The sequence below is a fragment of the Delphinapterus leucas genome, chromosome 16, assembly GCF_059928025.1.
Source record: "Delphinapterus leucas isolate spDelLeu-1000000601 "Yukka" chromosome 16, BTC_Dleu_Yukka2, whole genome shotgun sequence".
NCBI lineage: Eukaryota > Metazoa > Chordata > Mammalia > Artiodactyla > Monodontidae > Delphinapterus > Delphinapterus leucas.
In genome coordinates this window covers 75,387,567-75,407,646 of record NC_143144.1, presented here as the reverse complement: position 1 = coordinate 75,407,646, position 20,080 = coordinate 75,387,567, and the positions used below count along the sequence as shown (strand labels likewise).

The following is a 20,080-nucleotide window of genomic DNA, read 5'->3' as shown; positions in this document are numbered from 1 at the left end:
TGTGATTTTGTTTTTAAATCTTACCCTTTTGCTTTAACATTTTCCAACTAGTTACACATTAGTGAATCCCAGGATATGGTTTTCCAACGATAAGAGACAAATCAGGTCACTATTATTCTCTGTCCACAGTGTTCATTCTCCTGATTTATTTCTTTAAATAAATGAAGAACATCACAATCGATGAAAGCCAGATTTAGGAAATAGTTATCACCCATCCTGGGCTTCCAAATTAAATTTAAGGCATACTAGCATTTCAAATCCATCTGAAAAAAATCAACCTCAAAATATATTTCTGCCTCCTACTGACTGTGGGACTTGGCTAGGATTCCTAAATGGTCTGTGCCTCAGTTTCCTCGTTTATAAAATGGGATTAACCAGCGGTACCTACCTCATAGATTTGTGATAGGGACTCAAGGAAATAAGACATGCAAAGTAAGTATTAACTACTTTTATTAATATTTTTTTCAACACCAAGGTGGGATAGTGGAACATGGTGATTGAAAGGGAACAGACCCTGGGACCTGGGTTCAAATCCCAACTTTTCCATTAATAGCTGTGGCCTTGGACAAGTTGAGGAATCTCTGTGAGCCTCACCTGTGGAACTGGGATTAAAAAGAGTATCTACCTCGGGCTTCCCTGGTGGCGCAGTGGTTGAGAGTCTGCCTGCCGATGCAGGGGACACGGGTTCGTGCCCCGGTCCGGGAAGACACCACATGCAGCAGAGCGGCTAGGTCCGTGAGCCATGGCCACTGAGCCTGCGCGTCCGGAGCCTGTGCTCCGCAATGGGAGAGGCCACAACAGTGAGAGGCCCGCGTACCGCAAAAAAAAAAAAGAGTATCTACCTCAAAAGGCAGTTGCCAGGGAGGGCCCTGGCAGGCATGAGCACTGTATTAAGTTTATAGCTATTTTAATAATGATAAAACAAAGGCTTATCAGAGATGTTACCCTCTCCAGGGAAGAGCTGGCTATATAATGAGTTTATGGACATGTCCAGGCTCCCACAAGGAAACAGATTTGGGATCAAACCAATGTCTGTGTAGACAAATCCACTTCCGGACTCACACACAGCTATTGTTCCTAACACCTTGGGTTCACATTTCCATGGTGACCAGCATGTTTGTTTACTTATTTCCTGATTTTTTTTTTTCTACAACTGGAGTCCCATTAGGGCAGTCAGGTGGGAGACTGTATTGTTTGTGGCAAACATCAAACGCACCTGCCCCTATGCTCAGGCAAAGCCCGGGACAAACGTTCACCCAGCCTTCCTTGACGCAGAGGGTCCTCCTGATACATGCCCCATCCCTCTGGCCACGCCTTCTAGGGTTAGGTATCCCCTAAAGACATGGCTTCTAACCCGGAGTGAGTCAGGACCCTTTGACTGTTAGTGTCAAGTCATGGGTCACCCAAACAGGAAGCCTAGGGTATACATATGGCTCCCGGGATGGCTGGAGACCAACATCAAATAAATGTGATGAGGAATCATCTCTCTCTCTCCCTCTCCCTCTCAGGTTGGCTTTATTCTCAAGCAGCCTGTGGCAACAGCCACCAGCAGCTTCAGGCTTCCCTTCCACCAGCTCGGCAACCCCAGCGACATTAGGGCAGCCCTTTCTGGACCATGAATCACAGCCTTATCTCTGGTCCCTGAGGTAGAGAGAGAAGCAGTGCTCTGATTGGCCAGGGTTGGGTCACATGCTCACCAACAGAGCCAATGAGAAGTCACTACCACCCAACCTCATGGATTGAATATGAGGGAGGAGCGGTCCCCGAGAAAAATGGAGGCGCAGTTACCAGAAGAGGGAATGGGTGCTGGGCAGAGAAAAACAACAGAGCCACCTGCTCCCATGTCTCTTCAAAGCTGCTGCTTGTCGGCACCTCGCCAAACCTCACCTCTGGCCTGGAGGCTCCTACAAACTTCAAGGCTCCGTCCCGGCCATTCCTCCACTCAGTGAGGCCCGAACCATACCTGCATCTTTTCCCAGAACCAGCACCATCTTCCCAGCTGCTCTGCAATGTCGCCTGCGTTCAAACTTAATAGTTTTGTCCTTCCACACACCTCCATATCCCATCAGGTGCCGAGTCCTATAGATTCAGCCTCCAAGGCCGTGCCTATCCACCCCATTCCCTCTTTTGGGGAGGAGCCTGGTCAGCCCCTACATATTTCTCAGAACTACTGGGCATTTGGCCTCACAGCCTCTGCTGCCAGATCCAGGGCCTTCCAGCTCAGCCAGCATTAGCCTATTAGCCCATGCTAATGTTCAAAAGCTCCGTAACTCCAAATGCAACTCCAGACCTCTCAGCCTGGCATTCAGAGACCTCCTCGTTCCCCACGTGACTGTCCACTCTTCCAGGCTTCCTGCCCTGCTACCCTGCAGCTAGTCCAGGCACCAGGCAAACAACCACCCGGTGCTATTCCCCCCGGTCACCACCATTTAGCTCTACCCTCCCCACTGCCAGGAACCTCCGTCTCCACCCTGTAACCTCATGAGGTGGAATTCTTCCCACAACACTGCTTTTAGGGTCAGATCCAAGCTACAATGCTTACCGGCTGCAAGACTTCAGACAGTAGCCTTTCTGTCAGATTTGTCATATGCAAATGACAATGACACCTAACGCACTGGATTGAAAACTACATCTCTGTAAAGCCCCCTTCACAAAGCCTGGCACCCGGCAGGGGCTCTGTGAATGGTGGCTTCACACTTTCAGCCACCAGCCTCCATGGTCCAGCCAAACACCGACTCTCTGTGAAGTGTTTACTGATCGCCCCCATCGAGACCACCTCTGTAGTTATGGTCTACCTTGTAATGTAGTTGGCCATGTATCTGTCCTTCCCCAACTACACTGGAACATCCTGAAGACCAAAGCAGTCTCTTTCATCTTGACATTCCTAAAGCGCCTCACCTGGCCTTTCACACCTGGGAGGTGCTTGAATCATGGCAGTGAAACTGACTCCAGTTGTGTGCATACCAAAGTATGCCCGCTCATTAGCTGGTCATTGGTTCACTAGATAGAGCTGACAGGATGCCAGTGCCCCGGGCACATCCCTGGTTACAGGATTCCAGACAGTCACAGTGTCTCTTCATCAGTTCCCCAACTTGTCACACAAGAATTCAGGTGCTCACCTCCCACCAACTGTCATGTGACAATAAAAGCAGCAAGTTGCCTTACTGATGAGGCAAACACAAAGGGCCTGCACACCCAGAAGAACCCAGCCTAACAAAGCAAGTACCCTGGGGGGGATTTAGATAAACCCCAACCCTGCCCAGGGTACTGGGAAGAGTCCCGTTCTCCGCTCTTGCCTCCTCCTCAGCTCCAAAACTGCCACCCGGAGGGGCCGCTTGCCCTCATGCACCAAACCCAACAGTAAGAATGTAAGCTTTTCCTAAAAATCAAATTCATATTTGCAAGACAAAGATGATTCCCCACCCAAAAAAGTGTTCTAGGTGCACTAAGGCATTTATTCACAGATTCAATCAAGCTAGTCAGTCAACTGATGGGGCCAAGGGAAAATTTCTAGAATCATTTGAGCAAGATGGCGGGAATAATCTTATGACTTACCATGGTGAAATGCTAAGAAGGACAACCCTCTGAGACCCAGAGGGCCTGGCATGTTTTGTTTTGTTTTTTTATGGATTTTATTTCTTTATGTTCCCATCAAAGAATATAAATTGTGCCCTACAAGGCACAAATTGTCATCCCCCCTCTCCAGATGGAAATGTCTTTGTTTTTCTAAGTATAATGAACACTCACTGTACAAAATCCAGGTTTTCCTAACTTCCACCCACTATGTTATGATCATCTCTCCATGTCAATAAGAATTGATCTCCATAATTCTTCATGGCTACGTATGTGTCCATTTTTTGAATACGCCAAAATTCATTTTATCAAGCCTCTACTGAAGGTCATTGAAATTGCTTCCAATTTCTCTCTATTATAAACACCGTCTACTCAACAACCTCCTGCATAGCACTTGTGCATTGATTTTTCCTTTTTCCTAAAAAAATATTTTAGAAATAGAATTTCAAGACCAAGGGTTACACAATTTCAAGCCTTTTGAGACATATATACATACATATATATATATATATATATATATATAGCCAAGCTGTCCTTAAGAAAGACTTATTAATTTACACTCCTATCAGCAGTGGAAGTATAATGTTTGAAAGAACTTATTTACCCACACTTCCTTAAAGAGGCATTATCAATGTTTAAAATTTTTGCCAATGTAAGATTATGCATATATATAAGATTCTGCTTACTAGTGAGATTGAGGATATTTTCTTGTATAGCAAATCCCTACATACTGCCTGTCTGACCATGACCCTCTTTTTTCCTCCCCCCTAGAAATGACCTCCCCACTTAAAACCCCCATCCTCTCTGGCTGCAACCAGAGCCACCATGGTCTTACAACTTCACCCCAATGGCCTGCAACCTAAGAGTCTAAGAATTGATGCCTATGATCTATGTTAATTGTTCCAGAGCGATGAAGGCAGGCCAACGGAAGTCATTCCTTAGGATTTTTCGAATCAGAATTGGGGAGGGAAATACCAGTCTCGCTGGAATCTAACATGCCTTCCCCAATGACGAGTGAGCTAGTTACCTCAACATCGTTTCCTGAGTAAGCTGTTCTTTACCCATTGATTCGAATGCTTCCTTTATTATATACTAAATTTTTGCATAAACTTGAGTCTGTATCTGAACTTTGTATTTTATTTATATCCTTTCTTTGGTCTCTGTAATCATTAGGGCATTATGTAATGATAAAGATACAGAAAGGCTAAGTTACTAGCTTTGTGACCTAGTCAGACAAATTAACAACAAAGGACAGAACCCAAATTACCAGTCTCCACCTTGTACCAATTCCAGCTGTAGAAACCTTACACAGAAGAGGACCACCAACCCTCTCAGCATCACCCTAGTCTATGAAATCTGTGCCACCAGTCGAGATAAGGCAGACATCTAGACTGCACGTTGCAGAGGAATGAAGAAGTGAGTCAGGATTTGCCAGGAACCCACAAGAGTGCTTGGCAGGGCCCATTCCCGTCTGAGTCTCTGACCTCTTTCCCTGCGGGTGACAACAACGTCCCCAACCACAGCCCTGGAAAGTAGGTAATGCCTATCAATCTCTGACTCCTTGCGGGATGTCACCAAGTCCACATGAAAATGTTTCCATCACTCATGTCTAGATGGAAAATTCTTATTTTCTCAACACTATTTACTTATTGTATTTTTTGGCCAGACAGAGCACTGTGTCTTTTTAAACTTTCCAGGAAGACTGTCTATTAAGATAGTACAGTGCAGAACAATCAAACAGTTTATTTTTTATTTTTGATTTGCCTTTCTATGATCCACTAAAGAAAATACTAGAATCATGCATTTGCCTTTCTTAGATTGCAGGCTTCAGTTAAACTAGCAGTGATGGGTTTTTTGCTTTTTCTGTTTGTTTCTATTATACACACAACCCCTCCCAGCTCCAATTCTTTCCTTGGGGTACTTTTCATTTTAATATGTAATGCCTGCTCTCAAAATTAACATCGAATCTTATCATGAAGTACCCACAGATGAATTCCTATCAGTGAAATATACACCAGCAAATTCTCAAGATCCAAAGGGTGAGAAGAGCTCTGGAAATCACCTGGGCCGAGGTACACATTTACACAGCCGAGGAAAGGCTCAGAGAGGTCAAGCAATGTGTCTAAGCTCACACAGCCAGGGTGTCGGCGGCACAATCTCCCTTCCCTTCAGCCTTTTCACTAGAGGCATTAATAGCGCTTTCAACGGAAACTGCACATCTTGGCTTGGTGCACTTAACAGCAAGAGAAGATACCATATTACCTTGAAAAGCAAAAAAGTGGGTGTCTCGACCCCGCCCCTAGGAAATTATTAAACAGCTCTTCCTTGAGCTGTGCTAGGTGTAAGCAACACCCCATCTGCCAGCAGATTCTGACCCTTGGTTGAATGTGTCTGTTATTCGAACGTGATGTACAGTGAAAGCACAGACCTGGGAATCTAGAGGCTGGGGTTCTGGCGCCAGTTCTACAGTGGGCATTACAGCTGTCTTCTAACATCAGAAGGGCCTCCTCAGCAAAGGGTGCTGCATTGATTCTGGATGCCTCTAAAGAGCAGAACCAGGACCTGGTGGGTTAGCACTGCACCAGGCACACCTGGGCTTGACTGCAAACTTGGGTTTGCCATTAGCATTTGGTGAGGCCCAGGGAGATACAGGAAAGAAAAAACCTAGTCCCCGCCCTCAGGGGAGTTTACTGTTTAGTGGGTAAAGGAAAAAGCCTATCATTCATATATATATGAGTTCCTCTACACTAGAAAGATTTGCGCAGGGGGCAGAAACCTACTGCTAGGGAAGCTGCAGACGGTACTGCTTGGGGAGCCAGGTTGGAGTTGAATCTCCAAGATCACCTCAGAAGAGAGTGAGAAAACTTTTAGAGCAGTGGTTCCCCAACCTGGCTGATCCTGGGGAGTTTTTAAAATACAAATGCTCAGGTGCTCCCCAGGAGCTTCTGATTTAGAACATCAGGGGCAGGGCTTTGTGTTACAGGTTGCACTGTGCCCTGCCCCACCAAAAAAAAGATGTTGAAGCCATAACCCTCAGAATGTGACCTATTTGGAAACAGGGTCTTTATAGAGGTAATTAAGTTAAAATGAGGTCGCTAGGGTGGGCCTCAATCTAATATGACTGGTGTCCTTATAAAAGGGGGAAGTTTGGACCCCGAGACAGACAGGTACAGAGGGAAAAGCACATGAAGAGACATAATAAAGAGAAGACAACCATCTATAAGCCAAGGCACGCCTGAGGCTACCAGAAGCTAGGAGAGAGGTCTGGAAAAGATCCTTCCCTAGCACCTTCACAGGGAGCGTGGCCTGCCCACAACTTGATTTTGGCCTCCAGAACTGTGAGACGATAAATTTTTGTGGTTCTAAGCCGCCCATTTTGTGGTACTTTGTAGCCCTAAGTGGCCCTAGGGAACTAATGCAGCCTGGGAATCAGTATTAGAGCAGAACTGCCTCAGAGAGGGGCCGGTCCTACTTTAGAGGCTGCTTCTGCTCTGGCCCTGCACTCCACGCACACGTGGGCTTCCTTCGGTCCTGAGACCCCTCTTCTGGGGAAGGCAGGCACAGGCTCTGGTTGGTGGAGCTCCTTCCTGCACCCGGAGATGACAGGGAGCCCACAGCCCTGTGCAGACTCATCATCCAATCAAGGGGCCGCCTTTCTCCGTTCCCGCGCTTCCAGGCACAGTGAGTCTCCACCGGGCGAGCCAAAAACCCACAAACGCTTCCAGGAAGAAAATGCCACTCTCTTCTCCAACTGTTACAAAAATATTCAAGACCCAGGACCTTGGACTATGCCCTGGAGCCAAGCTTATCTCAGAGGGATATAGAGTGGGGAGGCAGAGCCAGGGGTTTTTTTGTTTTGTACTGTTTTTACCTGAGCTCTGGATTCTCAAGGTGGGACTCACAGAACCCTCACCCAGGTAAATCACATGCAAACCAGCAGTCAAAGCAGTTACCCATGGAAAAACCCCCAGAATTCCACAGAGGAGAAAGCTATACCAGCTAAGAGACAGGAGGCAAAGGACACTGTGTGGAACCACCAGCAGCACATGTGGCACCTTTGAAAGAATTAGGAAAGGGTGCCCCTTCCCCAAGATACATTTATAACTCTACTCCCTCTGAACAATGAACTCCGAACTCCAGGTTCAGATGACTCCCTAGAGTTATGCAACATACAAACAAATGTGGAAGTCCTTACAGATGGGAAAAGATGTGGTGAGTTAGCACCAGAGGAGGAAGGGGGAGAAGTGGGTCCTTGCTGTGTGACCTTGGAAAATCATATCACCTCTCTGAGCTTGATATTTTTCTTTCTCAAACTGAAATAACAATAATAATAGCTTCCAAGTCTGGCTTGTGGTGATGATCAGTTAGCACCAGAGGAGGAAGGGGGAGAAGTGGGTCCTTGCTGTGTGACCTTGGAAAATCATATCACCTCTCTGAGCTTGATATTTTTCTTTCTCAAACTGAAATAACAATAATAATAGCTTCCAAGTCTGGCTTGTGGTGATGATCAAAAGAGAGGAATATATGGGACTTCCCTGGTGGTCCAGTGGTTAGGGCTCTGCACTTCCACTGCAGGGGGCATGTGTGTTCGATCCCTGGTCGGGGGGAACTAAGATCCCGCAAGCCACACAGTGCAGCCAAAAAACAAAACAAAACAGAGAGAGAGAGAGAAATATGGGCTGTTATCTGAGCCTGTGTTCCCTGCCAGATTCACACATGCAAAACTCAGGGGCAATTATAAAGTCATCACCAAGGAAAGTCTTTGACTGAACTTGATTTCCCCAATCCAAGCTTTGAATAGCATAGAAAAGATGACTGAACACTCAGAGGTGCAGGTGTTAAACCAAAGGTTTCAAGAATATCGTATCACATGTCCTCACGTGTATCATGCTTCTTTCTCATAAGAAAATGTACTTTGTACATCCCTAGGATCACTTAACTCCATTTCAGAAATCATCACTCTTCTTCCCAAGGGGGGGAGTGAGGGATAGTATCTATTAGGCAGATACCACCATGGGGAGTCGGGGGGACTAAGTCTTTAAATAAGTGTATAAAGATGTTATAGAATGGGTAGACGATTCCCACACTGTTTACAATATACTTAAAAATTGGAAAACCTAAATGGCCCACTATAGGGTCTTGGTTAAATACATTAATAATGTATGGTTAAATACATTAATAATGTAATAATGTAGCTACTCCAAAACAATCAAAGACACAGACCCGTTTACAGCCCGACAGCCCTTCAGGGTCTGCTAGAAAACACCCAGCATTCCACTGCAACAACACTCCATCTACAAAGTCTTTCACAATTTTTCCTAACACACCTTCGTTTCATGGGAAACAATAAACAGAGATATGCGAAGGCACTACAACTTATTGTTGACTGAAAACAGCTGCAGAAGTACGTGGATACTAGGATCCCATTTGTGTCAAATGTATCTGTATGTTCATGAGTGCACATACATAGAGATCTGGGAAAATGTCCATCTAAATGCTGACAGTAACTATCTCTGAGGGATGGAACGGGTAGCAGGGGCACATGGGAGGAGGGAGATTTTGACTTTCTTCTTGATGTTGTGCGCTGTTGTTTGCATTTTCTTTAGCAAGCAAGTATTGTCTGTGCAAATGTTTGAAAACCTTCAAATTTAGATAGAATGACTCCTATTGAATTGTGAGTCACAGCGGCACACTTGGTTCTTTTGCAAATGTCTCATGCACGTTAGTATTGATGTTCCCACTAGCTGGTAAGATTATTGAGGGCAGCAGCCGTGATGGAGCAGAATGTCAGGGTAGAGACTGGGCTTGGCGCTGGGTCCGGGCTGTGGAACTAGCAGGATGCTCCAGGACAAGGCATTTATTGGGTTGGCCAAAAGGTTCTTTCTGGTTTTTCTGTAAGAAGTTACAGAAAAGCCCGAACGAACCTTTTGGCCAACCCAATACCTCTCGGAGCCTTCGATTCTTCATCTATAAACCGGGGAAGAACAAAACATACCTCACAGGGCTGTAAAGAGCAAATGAAACCATGGGCACCAAGGACTCTATAATTCCTAAACAATTCTGTTAAAAGGAAGAAGGCGGGAATCCCCCGGCGGTCCAGTGGTTAAGACTGAGCTTTCAATGACGAGGGCATGGGTTCAATCTCTAGTCGGGGAGCTAGTCCCACAAGCCGAGAGGCATGGCCAAATAAATAAAAATAAAAATATCTTTATAAAAAAAACAAAGAAGAAGGGAAGCTCCATTGCTTCCTGTCCTCCATTCAGAGCCTAGCATGGTGCCTAGCACATAAGAAGACCTAACTAAATACTGGATTTACGACCCTAGGGAAGATGCAGAAGCCAGTCTAGGGCTATCGCCCTCGGAATTCTGCTTGCAGGGATCCCCAAAGCTCTATATTTTAGGAAGACATTTAGAATGCAGAGGCCCACCGTGGAAGAATGAAATTATAAGCAGACATAGGTCCACTTCTCTGAATAGGCCTCTCAAATCCTCGATCCCCTCACAGCCACTCCTGAAATGTTTGTAAGCTGCCCAAAAAAACTAGCAAAAGCACCAGGCACCAGGACGTAAAACAATTAGCCACCCAATAGTTACCAAAACGTAAACTGAGACGTGTCCTTGAAGGGAACCTGAAGACTAACCCTCACCTTAGTCACCCACTGAACCGACGAGGAAATCAGGTTTGTTCTTCTTTAATTTGTATTCTGCTATGTTATAAGAGAATTAAGCTTTAATTCTCAAAAGTCCTCTAATTGGATACTATCCATGGGAAGACATCTGGGGCAAATATCTAGGCCTGGTGCATTCCACCGCAAGCGATGGTTAGTGGTTTGGGGAATGAGTGTGAGGCAGAATAACCAGTGGTTACTAATTATTATATAGCACAGGGTTTGGCATCATCCATAAAGCCCCGTCATGTCGACCCCTTCCTCTTCAGAGAGGATTACAGGATTGACTGTTTAGAAATTTTTTCTCTGAGTTAACATACGTTTTCCTTGTCTTAATTGGATCCAGCCTCTTTGCCCATGAGCAAACAGGCAATTTTTCTATAAAGATTCTATCCTTCAAATGCCAGGTCATCAGCCATTGCTGGATCTGGAAGGATCCGTGTTTGGCTTCCTATTTTCTTTCCATTTGCTCAGCCTCGTTCTAGCAGTGATGTGAAAAGCATGTGAAGATTGTGTCCTAAGCTACCTTCAATTTAACCAAAAAAGGTATGAGTGTTATCAGCATGAAACATCTCCGACCCACACAGAGCCTCAGAATTGGGGAGAACTGTTTGCCCCGAATGTTTGGACTAATGCAAACATTTATTTCTTCCAAAACAAGTAAAAACAAACCACTTCCAATTTGGGGGTCAGGGTGGGGAAGTCTGCCAGACATTTTTCACAGTTAAGACAAACATTTGGAAAACATTTTCCAATTTGCCCTATACCCTTAGTTAATCTTTCTTAACCGTGTTGAATCATCTCCTAATTTACCATCTACTGAGACATCAAGGCCACTTCTTGAGGACCTTAGTTTCTTGGCTCTTCCCCCTCCTCCACAAAACTTAGATATACATCAGTCATTCCCAAATCAAGGTTTGTTGAACACCTACTACGTTCCAGGCACGCACTCGTCTGACTGACAGTCTCCCTAATCTGTGACTGTAGGCTTAGTGGCATCAACCCACTACAGCACTCGGCTTGAGAAAAGTGGGATTTTGAGACATCTTTGCCATTCAAGCCTGCAGCCCAATTCTTTGTCCCCATCCCACCCCTATCTGTCCTAGAGCTTGGGGTCCTTCTCGGGGGATGTTATCTAAGCATCCTAACAAGCTGTTCCTCAGCGCCCAGACCCTGTTAGGACGGAGCAGACTGCATTCCTGCAACAGCCATCAGAAAGCCGTTTTTCATGGCCCATTTGTTGACCCTCCTCCAGCTTGTTTCCATTTCACAAGTGGTGCTAAGACCTGTGCCAAGATGGAATTCCATTTTCAAATGAGGCTTCATAAGACCTTTTATCAGATATGCAGACCAATTACACTAGCTGGGTTCTCTCCACCCTGTAGTGGGTCATTCTATCCTTCACCCCCCACTTCCCTTCCTGAAGCGGTTAAGTTTGGAGCTTCACCTTCTCTGCAGGAGCAGATCAAAGGCTTGACTCCCTGTCCCCTCATTCGTGCTGCCTCCTCTCCAGCAGGATGTCTCAAGTTTGACAGCAACCCCCAAGGAAGAGACTCTCAGCTCCCAAAGATCCTTGAAAAGTAAAGTTCCTAAGTTAATGCAAAATGCACCCACGCATGCATGGTCTGGTTTCTAAATGCAAATACCCACAAGGTTACCCTTGTGACATGGAAAGGGTTAACTCTGAGAGAGCTTTTCTGGGGAAAAAGGCTGCTTCACACATTCTCTTTGGGAGGAAGAGGGGTTGTGCCCTGCGATGTGGCCGAGAAACCACTCCAGTAGGTAACCCCCATCCCAGCCCCCTACTTTTCTATTAGTAAAGAAAGCTGCAGAGGGCTTCCCTGGTGGCGCAGTGGTTGAGAGTCCGCCTGCCGATGCAGGGGACACGGGTTCGTGCCCCGGTCCGGGAAGTTCCCACATGCCGCGGAGTGGCTGGGCCCGTGAGCCATGGCCGCTGAGCCTGCGCGTCCAGAGCCTGTGCTCCACAACGGGAGAGGCCACAACAGTGAGAGGCCCGCGTACCGCAGGAAAAAAAAAAAAAAAAAAGAAAGAAAGCTGCAGAGACATGAGCATATACCTAAGGTGCATGAGGCAGAGCTGCACGGGGGCAAGAATCTCCCAAGGGGTAGCAAGCACCCAAGGAAGGGGAGCTCGGGCAGACATGACCTGCACGTGGCAAGCCAACATCAGCAGGAGCTGGCCTGTCCAGTGCCCATGTCTTGGCTCTGCCAAGGAGAGGGAGCAGGGCTGCCACCGCTGACATGTCCCTACCACCGCCCATCTCGTTTAATCCCCTGTCCCTCAGGGGCAATTCTTTGGCTACTCAGGATTCTCCCCAAGCCCTGCCAGGAAGAAGAAGAATGCCAAGAGGCTGACCTTGCTCTTTGGTTGTGCTGGTATGTGTCAGGGAGGGGGGAACGCAGGTAGAACACAGGTGATGGGGGCTTCAGAACGGATCGCAGCCATGTGTGCACACATGCACAGGTGCAGGCACGTTTGTATATGTCTCCCCCTCGTCAATCACAGATTCAGTCGAGCTGATAAACAGTTCTACTTTTAAAATGGGAACACCCACTCTGAGGACTCACTTTATGGTAGTCATTCATAGCCTAGTAGGAATTACTTTATCCAACTGCTCTCAAACTGGCATTTAGCTGAAGTCAGGGTCTGGAGGGCAATTAGATTCCCATTTTGCCCCTTTTCCCCAGGAAATCTGTCAGAGACCCTCTTTCTCTTCCACAAGTGCAACCTCAGGGCATTTGCATTTAGAAACCATACCGCCCAGAGAAATGGGTTTGGTTTTTTGGTTTTCGGTTTTTGTGGGAGTTTGGGGCTTATGTTATTACAGGGGAGGGGAAAGATTTCTTTTGGAACGTTAAAGGATTTTGAAGGGCTTCTCTAGAAAAGTCTGCAATTCAAGTAACCTTGGACAAGTGACTCCCTTTCTTTCCTCTCACTTTTCCTCATCTGAAAAGCAGGGGTGACCTCTATTCTGGAAAGTGGAGAACAGATCAGTAGACCCACCGAGAAGCCTTGGGGCAGCCCAGGCCCTGGCCGTCCCGTGGACCTCTGCCACTTCTCAACCTATGAATGTTCTTATCTGTTTATCTCCGTTTCTTTTACTTTCTGCACAGGCCCCAGAAGTTCTCCTTTAAGGTTTATTTCATCATTGCCTTTTAAAAAAATACTGATACTCCACCGACCACAAATTCCTAGAGACAAAACAGGCCCTATGGAAATGAGCCTAATTTATTGCTGACTTCTGCCAGGAGGAGGTTACCAGTCGACTCCCTGGCACAACTTCAGACAGAGTTCTGTGCTTCCGACCCCAAAGAACAGCAGCGCACTGTTTCATTGTTTCAAATAATCATGTTGCTTTCTAAGTGTGTTCTAACTGGGTTATCGTTAAAAGGTTTCAAATCACACAGGAAACAGTTTTTAAAGAGAAATCATTTTAAACCGGGTGTAGGAATAGTGTGTTCTTGACATCTTTCTCCATGATCTTCTTTCAATCTGGCGTGTTCAAAAGAAAACGGAAACCCTTAAAATTGTTTTACCTATCTTCCCGCTCATTTTAGACTGTCTTTTTGAAATCCATAGAAAGAGGCTTTGTTTTTTTTTCCTTCTTTCTGCGGATTTACTGTACACACGACTTTGTTTTTATTAATAAAATGATGGTTTTAAAATATCCTCACCTCAGGAGTTTCGAGAAGGAACATGGGGCCCTGTGCGCATCTATACCATGCACTTAATTTAAATCATGGGGCTTCCCTGGTGGCGCAGTGGTTGAGTCTGCCTGTCGATGCAGGGGACGCGGGTTCGTGCCCCGGTACGGGAGGGTCCCACATGCCGTGGAGCGGCTGGGCCCGTCGGCCATGGCCGCTGAGCCTGCGCGTCCGGAGCCTGTGGTCCACAACGGAAGAGGCCACAACAGTGAGGGGCCCGCGTACCGCAAAAAAAAAAAAAAAAAAATTTAAATCAGGACAGTCAGTTGCTCAATCTAGGCAAATTTCCCAACAAGATATGAAAAAAAACGAGGGGGGGGGGAGGAATATGGGTGGCTTACTATCACCACCAACATCTATGATTGTCCTTGAACTGCATTTTTCTCTGAAGTGACTCAGTCCTAATCCCTGATCCCCCAGCCCCCCAGCCTCTCCTGTTTCTCCCCCTCCTTCCCCTCCCTTACCTTCTCCCAGTTTTCATGTCAGAAGTTATGGGGTTAGCACACTCATTTAATTCAAGGTGTAGAACTCTAGAGAAGCTCTGTCCAAGTGAACTTTCTGCAGTGCTGGGAATGTTCTACATCTATACCATCCAACAGGGTAGCCACTAGCCGCACGTGACTGGTGAGCACTTGAAACATGGTTGGCTTCAGGAATGGAGTGTTTACCTTTAATTAACTTAAACGTAAATAGCCACATGCAGCTAGTAGCTACCATGTTGGACAGCACATCTTTAGAGGACTAGACAGACGCCTTTAACACTTTCAGGTCATTCCAGGCTCCACCAGAGGACATGCTCAAACCAATTCCAAGAAAAAGCCAGAAAGGAAGGCGGCCTCCACCATCTTTACCCCTGAACTGCAGCCCATCAGCCCGGCCCAGGCTGCTGCCCTAGGAAGACCACCAAGGTCCCACCTGGAAGGCACCTCCGCACACCACTTCCCTCTTGGATCTTCTCATTCCTCAACCAAAGGGTCCTCTTGCTATTGTTTTGAGCGGTTTCCATTTGTAGGAACTGACTGTCATAAAAACACAGTATCTTGGAAAATCAGCAGTTGTCTTCCAGATTCGGGCCTATCCCTCAAGTATGACTTCTGAATTATCCTTAAATCGTGTTTTGGTCCCTCAGGCTAGTGTTCAAGCTCTAGGCACAGCAGAGTCAACAGAGAGTTCCCAGCTAAGCGGGTCACACAACAGACAGCTTCAGCTCTTCGGGGGAAAAATCGGGTTCTACTCAGATCTGATTTATCAGTTTAAAAGCCTAAGAAGATAATGATGATGCCCAATTCCATCTCGTCACCCACCTCCAGCTGCATCTCATCAAAGCTGAACATCCAAAATGTCACCTCCAACAGGGTCCTTCAACAATCAAATGCTGAATGAATGAATGATTTTTACCCTTGTAAGAACCTCAGAAGACAATTTAAGAATGGTTAACCCAAAATGAGAAACTGGGGGAGGGGGCAAGGTCTAGTCAGGACATAACTACTTTCTCTTTAAAAGGCAGCACAATTTATACCAAATGGGGTGTTTCCTCCAGTGTCTGAATGGTACCAGATGGAACAATATTGTCTTTACCCCCAAAAGATAAAATTTTAAGTTTTACTTATGGATTAAAATCTTTTCAATGTTTAGGATATTTTTAAATAAAAACTTTCACTGAAATGTAATAGGATGTGTTTCCAAGTAGAAATCACTCCTGTTATTTAAGCCCACATAATCTATTTTAATCATTTAAAATCACATCTTAAAACCCTTTATCTTCACTATTCTATTTTGAAGTGAGGTGTAGGGGCTAGGGGTTGTAAGACTGAAGAAATTCCTGATTTCCTTTTCTATGTGTCACCTGTTTTTAAGTCACTTTCTATTGTTTTCTCAAATTTCATCTCTGAATTGCATGCTCTACTGCAGTGAAATCTTTTTGTAACCATAAGCCTTTTTTATTTCAAAAATGACTAGATACTATAATACTTTACCTTGAGCTACAAATATACTGGCAACAAATATTAACGTTAAGTATTACCTGCAGTCCTGGAACCACTTCACTAGAACACTGTAAATTCCCAGGTCTGGGTTGAATGGCCCTTGGTAAAGGTGAATTTGGTCCTACACTGAGCTCTTTCCTGAAATTCACTTGGATGTTACCAAAGTCTTCGGCCCACACCCAAAGGGTATCATTTGGCAAACCACTACAAGAATTATGGCTGGGATTCCCTGGTGGCGCAGTGGTTGAGAGTCCACCTGCTGATGCAGGGGACACAGGTTCGTGCCCCAGTCCAGGAGGATCCCACATGCCGCAGAGCGGCTGGGCCCGTGAGCCATGGCCGCTGAGCCTGCGCGTCCAGAGCCTGTGCTCCGCAACAGGAGAGGCCACAGCAGTGAGACGCCCGCGTAACGCAAAAAAAAAAAAGAATTATGGCTGCTGAAGATATAATTTAAACAAGGATTAGTTTGGGGACTGGAAGAATCAAGCGTTTTGGAGTGTAGAATCTGACAAGAAGCAGCTAAGCTACCGAAAGACGAGAGTCTTGTGGGCATTTATCTGATGGTTTTAAAAACAGGCAGCTAGATTAGGTAAAATCATCACTGGAAATCTTTCTGTAGGAAAGCAAGGCCTCTGAAAACAATTGCTTTTGGTTTCTCCACCTCCAAGTTGTCAGTACTGAAAAGAAACTCAGAAAAAGTAAAAGGCAGTTTCATTTCATGACAGCTTTGTACTTAATAGGCCCAGCAGCTTTTACACACGCTGAGCAGCCTGCACCCAGGATGCAAAGCTGCCGCTCTTCTGTGCGGGAAGATTGAAGCGAGAAGCCAAGGGGTGGATTAAGTACGCCTGCCGATAGCAGTAGGAGGGCTGCGGGCTTCAGAGACATCCCGATGTTCTAATAACGGAATACACTGATGTTTTGGTTCTGTCATCGTGAACTAGGGTGCAAGGGGAAGAGGGAAGAGGGGCAACAAGGGCTTTCAGCCCCGCTGTGGAATGCTGAGTCTGTCTGGGCAGAGCCTGCCCCTCGCCGGCTGCATGCGGGTCCCCTCTCCTCTCCAGCCCTCCCCAGCCTCTGCTGTCACCTTTCCCCAGGTCCCCAATCTTAATCATCAGGAAGAGCCGGGCCAACAAATTTCCAGAGATATCTGAGTCAAAGGCTCTTGCATATTCTGGTTTTTGACATCCAAGGGCAAAGTCATTATGTTTTTGACTTCTCAGTTCCTGTACTCAGTGCCTGCTAGTATCACGCTCAGGAAAATGTGATCAATACTCCCTCTCTGTCGTCTTTATTGATCAACTATGGCTACTGCTGGCCTGTGAAGAAAGGAAAGGTGGGCCTTTACAAAATTTCTGCTCCACACCGTTCACTCAGGAGTGAGGCAACAGATCTAGAATATGACAAAAACACAAAAACCTTTACTGCAACAATAAAACCAAAAGGAAACACACAAAAGGCCCTCTGCAAACACTCTTTCTCACTACTATTATTTCAGCACTAGCACGCTTGCCAATTTTCTGAGATTCTGAAATGTAAATAGATAGACAGATAAAGTTAGTCTGGGTCTCTTTTCATTAAATGCTTAATCACTTAGCTCATTTCCATAAATTGGCATGAATTCAGTCTCAACTTCTTTCTTTTTTTCCCTAACCACCCACTTTTTAGGAGAGTAAGCTGAAGTTCCTAAGGGTGATCAAGTTGATGTTTTCTCATGAGACCAGAACAAAATACATTTGGGCAGTTTAAAATTTTGAACCCAGATCTCTATCTTATTTCAAAACAACTGTCACAAAGGTGCAATCTGCCTTCCTATGTTTTCTAATTACTAACGATGAATCATTTTTACTCTAATTCACTTATAGATTTTCTATCTTATTGCTATATTCATTTTTCCACTTTATACATGTATTATTATGGTAAGAACTTACAATGAATTTAGAAGACATCTGCCTTTAAGAATGCGTAACAATAACAAAAGATAGGCCCCAAAATTACCCACCAACATGGACAACTACAAATTCCTTCATAGCATTTGCAAAGTATGTCTGTCTTTCTTCAAGGCCTGTTTCTCTATTGTTTGGGACAAATGTGACTTTTACTTGAAAGTAAACAATTTTAAATTGTTTACAGTGTATTTTGTTAAGTGAACTACATTATATTTCGTATTTACCAATCATATTTCTCATCTATAACCATTCACAAGAATCTTCAAGAAGTGATTTTAAACATTCTAAACAACTCAGATTTTTAAAGATACTATAAATTTTATGTTAGATCTTTCACTAAACTGACTAGAACTTTCATTTCTGAATATTTGGGTAATACGATTATTAGGAAAATTACTTAATTGAAAAGAATGACTTCAACTACATGAGAATCGAGAAGAGAAAAATTAATTGCTTTTATTTCTAAAAGCTTCTACATTAATTAGAATATATGTACTCAAATCTTTAATAAAGACCCAGCAAGAAGAAAGTGGAAGCACTTAAAATCATGGATTCTCTTTAGACATATGAGAGAAAGGGGGGGAGAAACGCAAATTTCAAAACGAAGTTTCCATGTAAGCGATTAATTTTTCTCATTCACGTGTCAGTTTCTCTGTATCCTTAGAGGCAAGGCCCCCTCCATTTCAAAGGCGCCACCAGGAGCCTATTTTCTCACCATGAGATGACTACCAAACTCTCAAAGAGAAACTGAAAAGACTTTAAAAGGAAAAGGAAGTGAAAGGCACATTCTTGGGAACTTTTAATCACTGTAATTCGGTCATTCCATATAAGCCTCCAGACTGTAGCCCTCTTTCCTAAGGCTCTGAAAAAAACAATTTGTTAAAAAAAAAAACAAAACAAAACAATTTGTCAACCTGACAGACAAAATTATCAAGTGGTGAATTCATTTTGGTGGAAAAAAAAAAATGGGGAGATCAAACTGGGGGAGAAAATTGATAATACTTTGCCCTCTCCAAGCAAAACATTTTAAAAGAAGCAACCAAATGCTGAGAGAAAAAAAGCAAGCTCCAGGCAAACGAATGTGTAGAGCAGCAAATCTAGGCAGCCCAATTCCCCAGGCAACAGGAGAAACCAGTGAAACTTGCGAAGCCTCCAGTACCATCATATCCAATGATTTCCCAGGAAAAAATTTCAGAATGGAGAGAGGGTGAAAACTTTCCCCGCCCCCGAGCCCTGAGATGTACAACCATATTCCACCACTAGGTGGCGGCTGCTAAGGCTGGGAGCGGGGGAGGGGGGCTGTTTTGTCCGCTTTTCCCCCTACAGGACTCACTGCCCCGTTCAGGAGAGAGCCCACCAGCCCCCACCTTGATCCAATTTGCTACAATGTCCCGTTAGGAAAACAGAAAACATTCATGCTTTAGAACCTGAAGTCACCAAGTAACAGCCTCTCTTAAAAGTCTGTTCACACCAAAGCTGAGCAATGGGAGGGACAGACCTGCACATTTTCAACTCTGCTGGAGTTTTCAAAGCAAATCTTCCAGGCTGCTGCTTTAGAGACAAGTGACACCGAAATTACGACGTGAGTTGCTGAGCTGTGCATCACCTACTCATACAGCGTGTACAGTGCCACAAGGTGATGGAACCGTCTGGATAAACATGAATCGTTTTATTGTTGGCCAGAAAGTCTTCCTTCATTCATTAAAGTGGGTGAATGAAAATATTAAGAAATAAATAAGGCGTTTTCGTGGGCTGCTCCCCAAGTATCCTTCTGAAGTCAAGACCTTACGTAGACTGCCTACTACCTTGGGTGTCAAATAAAGCCTCCTCCCACGAAAGGGAAAACCACTTCCCCTTTCATAAAAAGGCTGCACCCAGAGCTCAAATCCTGGCAAAAGAGATGTTACATAAATTCCAGGTGTTCCCAAATATGTATGTTTACACGCACGCAATCATTTTAGGAAGCATGTAAGTTTCTGGGCCACTTTCTCTCTTTTTTTTTTTTTTCCCATCTCAAGGAAGAGTCAGAAAGTGTGTTTATAGTCTCGACTTAGGTTCTTACCCACTCCATTTAGACGATATTTCCTGATAGCCTAATGCAGAAAAATCTAATGATTTCCATCCAAAACGCATCTAAACACTTGGCACACTTACCTTTCTTTCCTTAATTGAGCCCAAAA

General features: G+C 45.0%; 1 protein-coding gene across 7 annotated transcripts in view; it reads right to left on the bottom strand.

Moving 5' to 3' along the window:
* GRK5 (G protein-coupled receptor kinase 5) overlaps positions 1 to 20,080 on the bottom strand; it is a 224,016-nt gene that overhangs the window by 202,977 nt on the left and 959 nt on the right. The gene's annotated exons all lie outside the window — the stretch shown is intronic.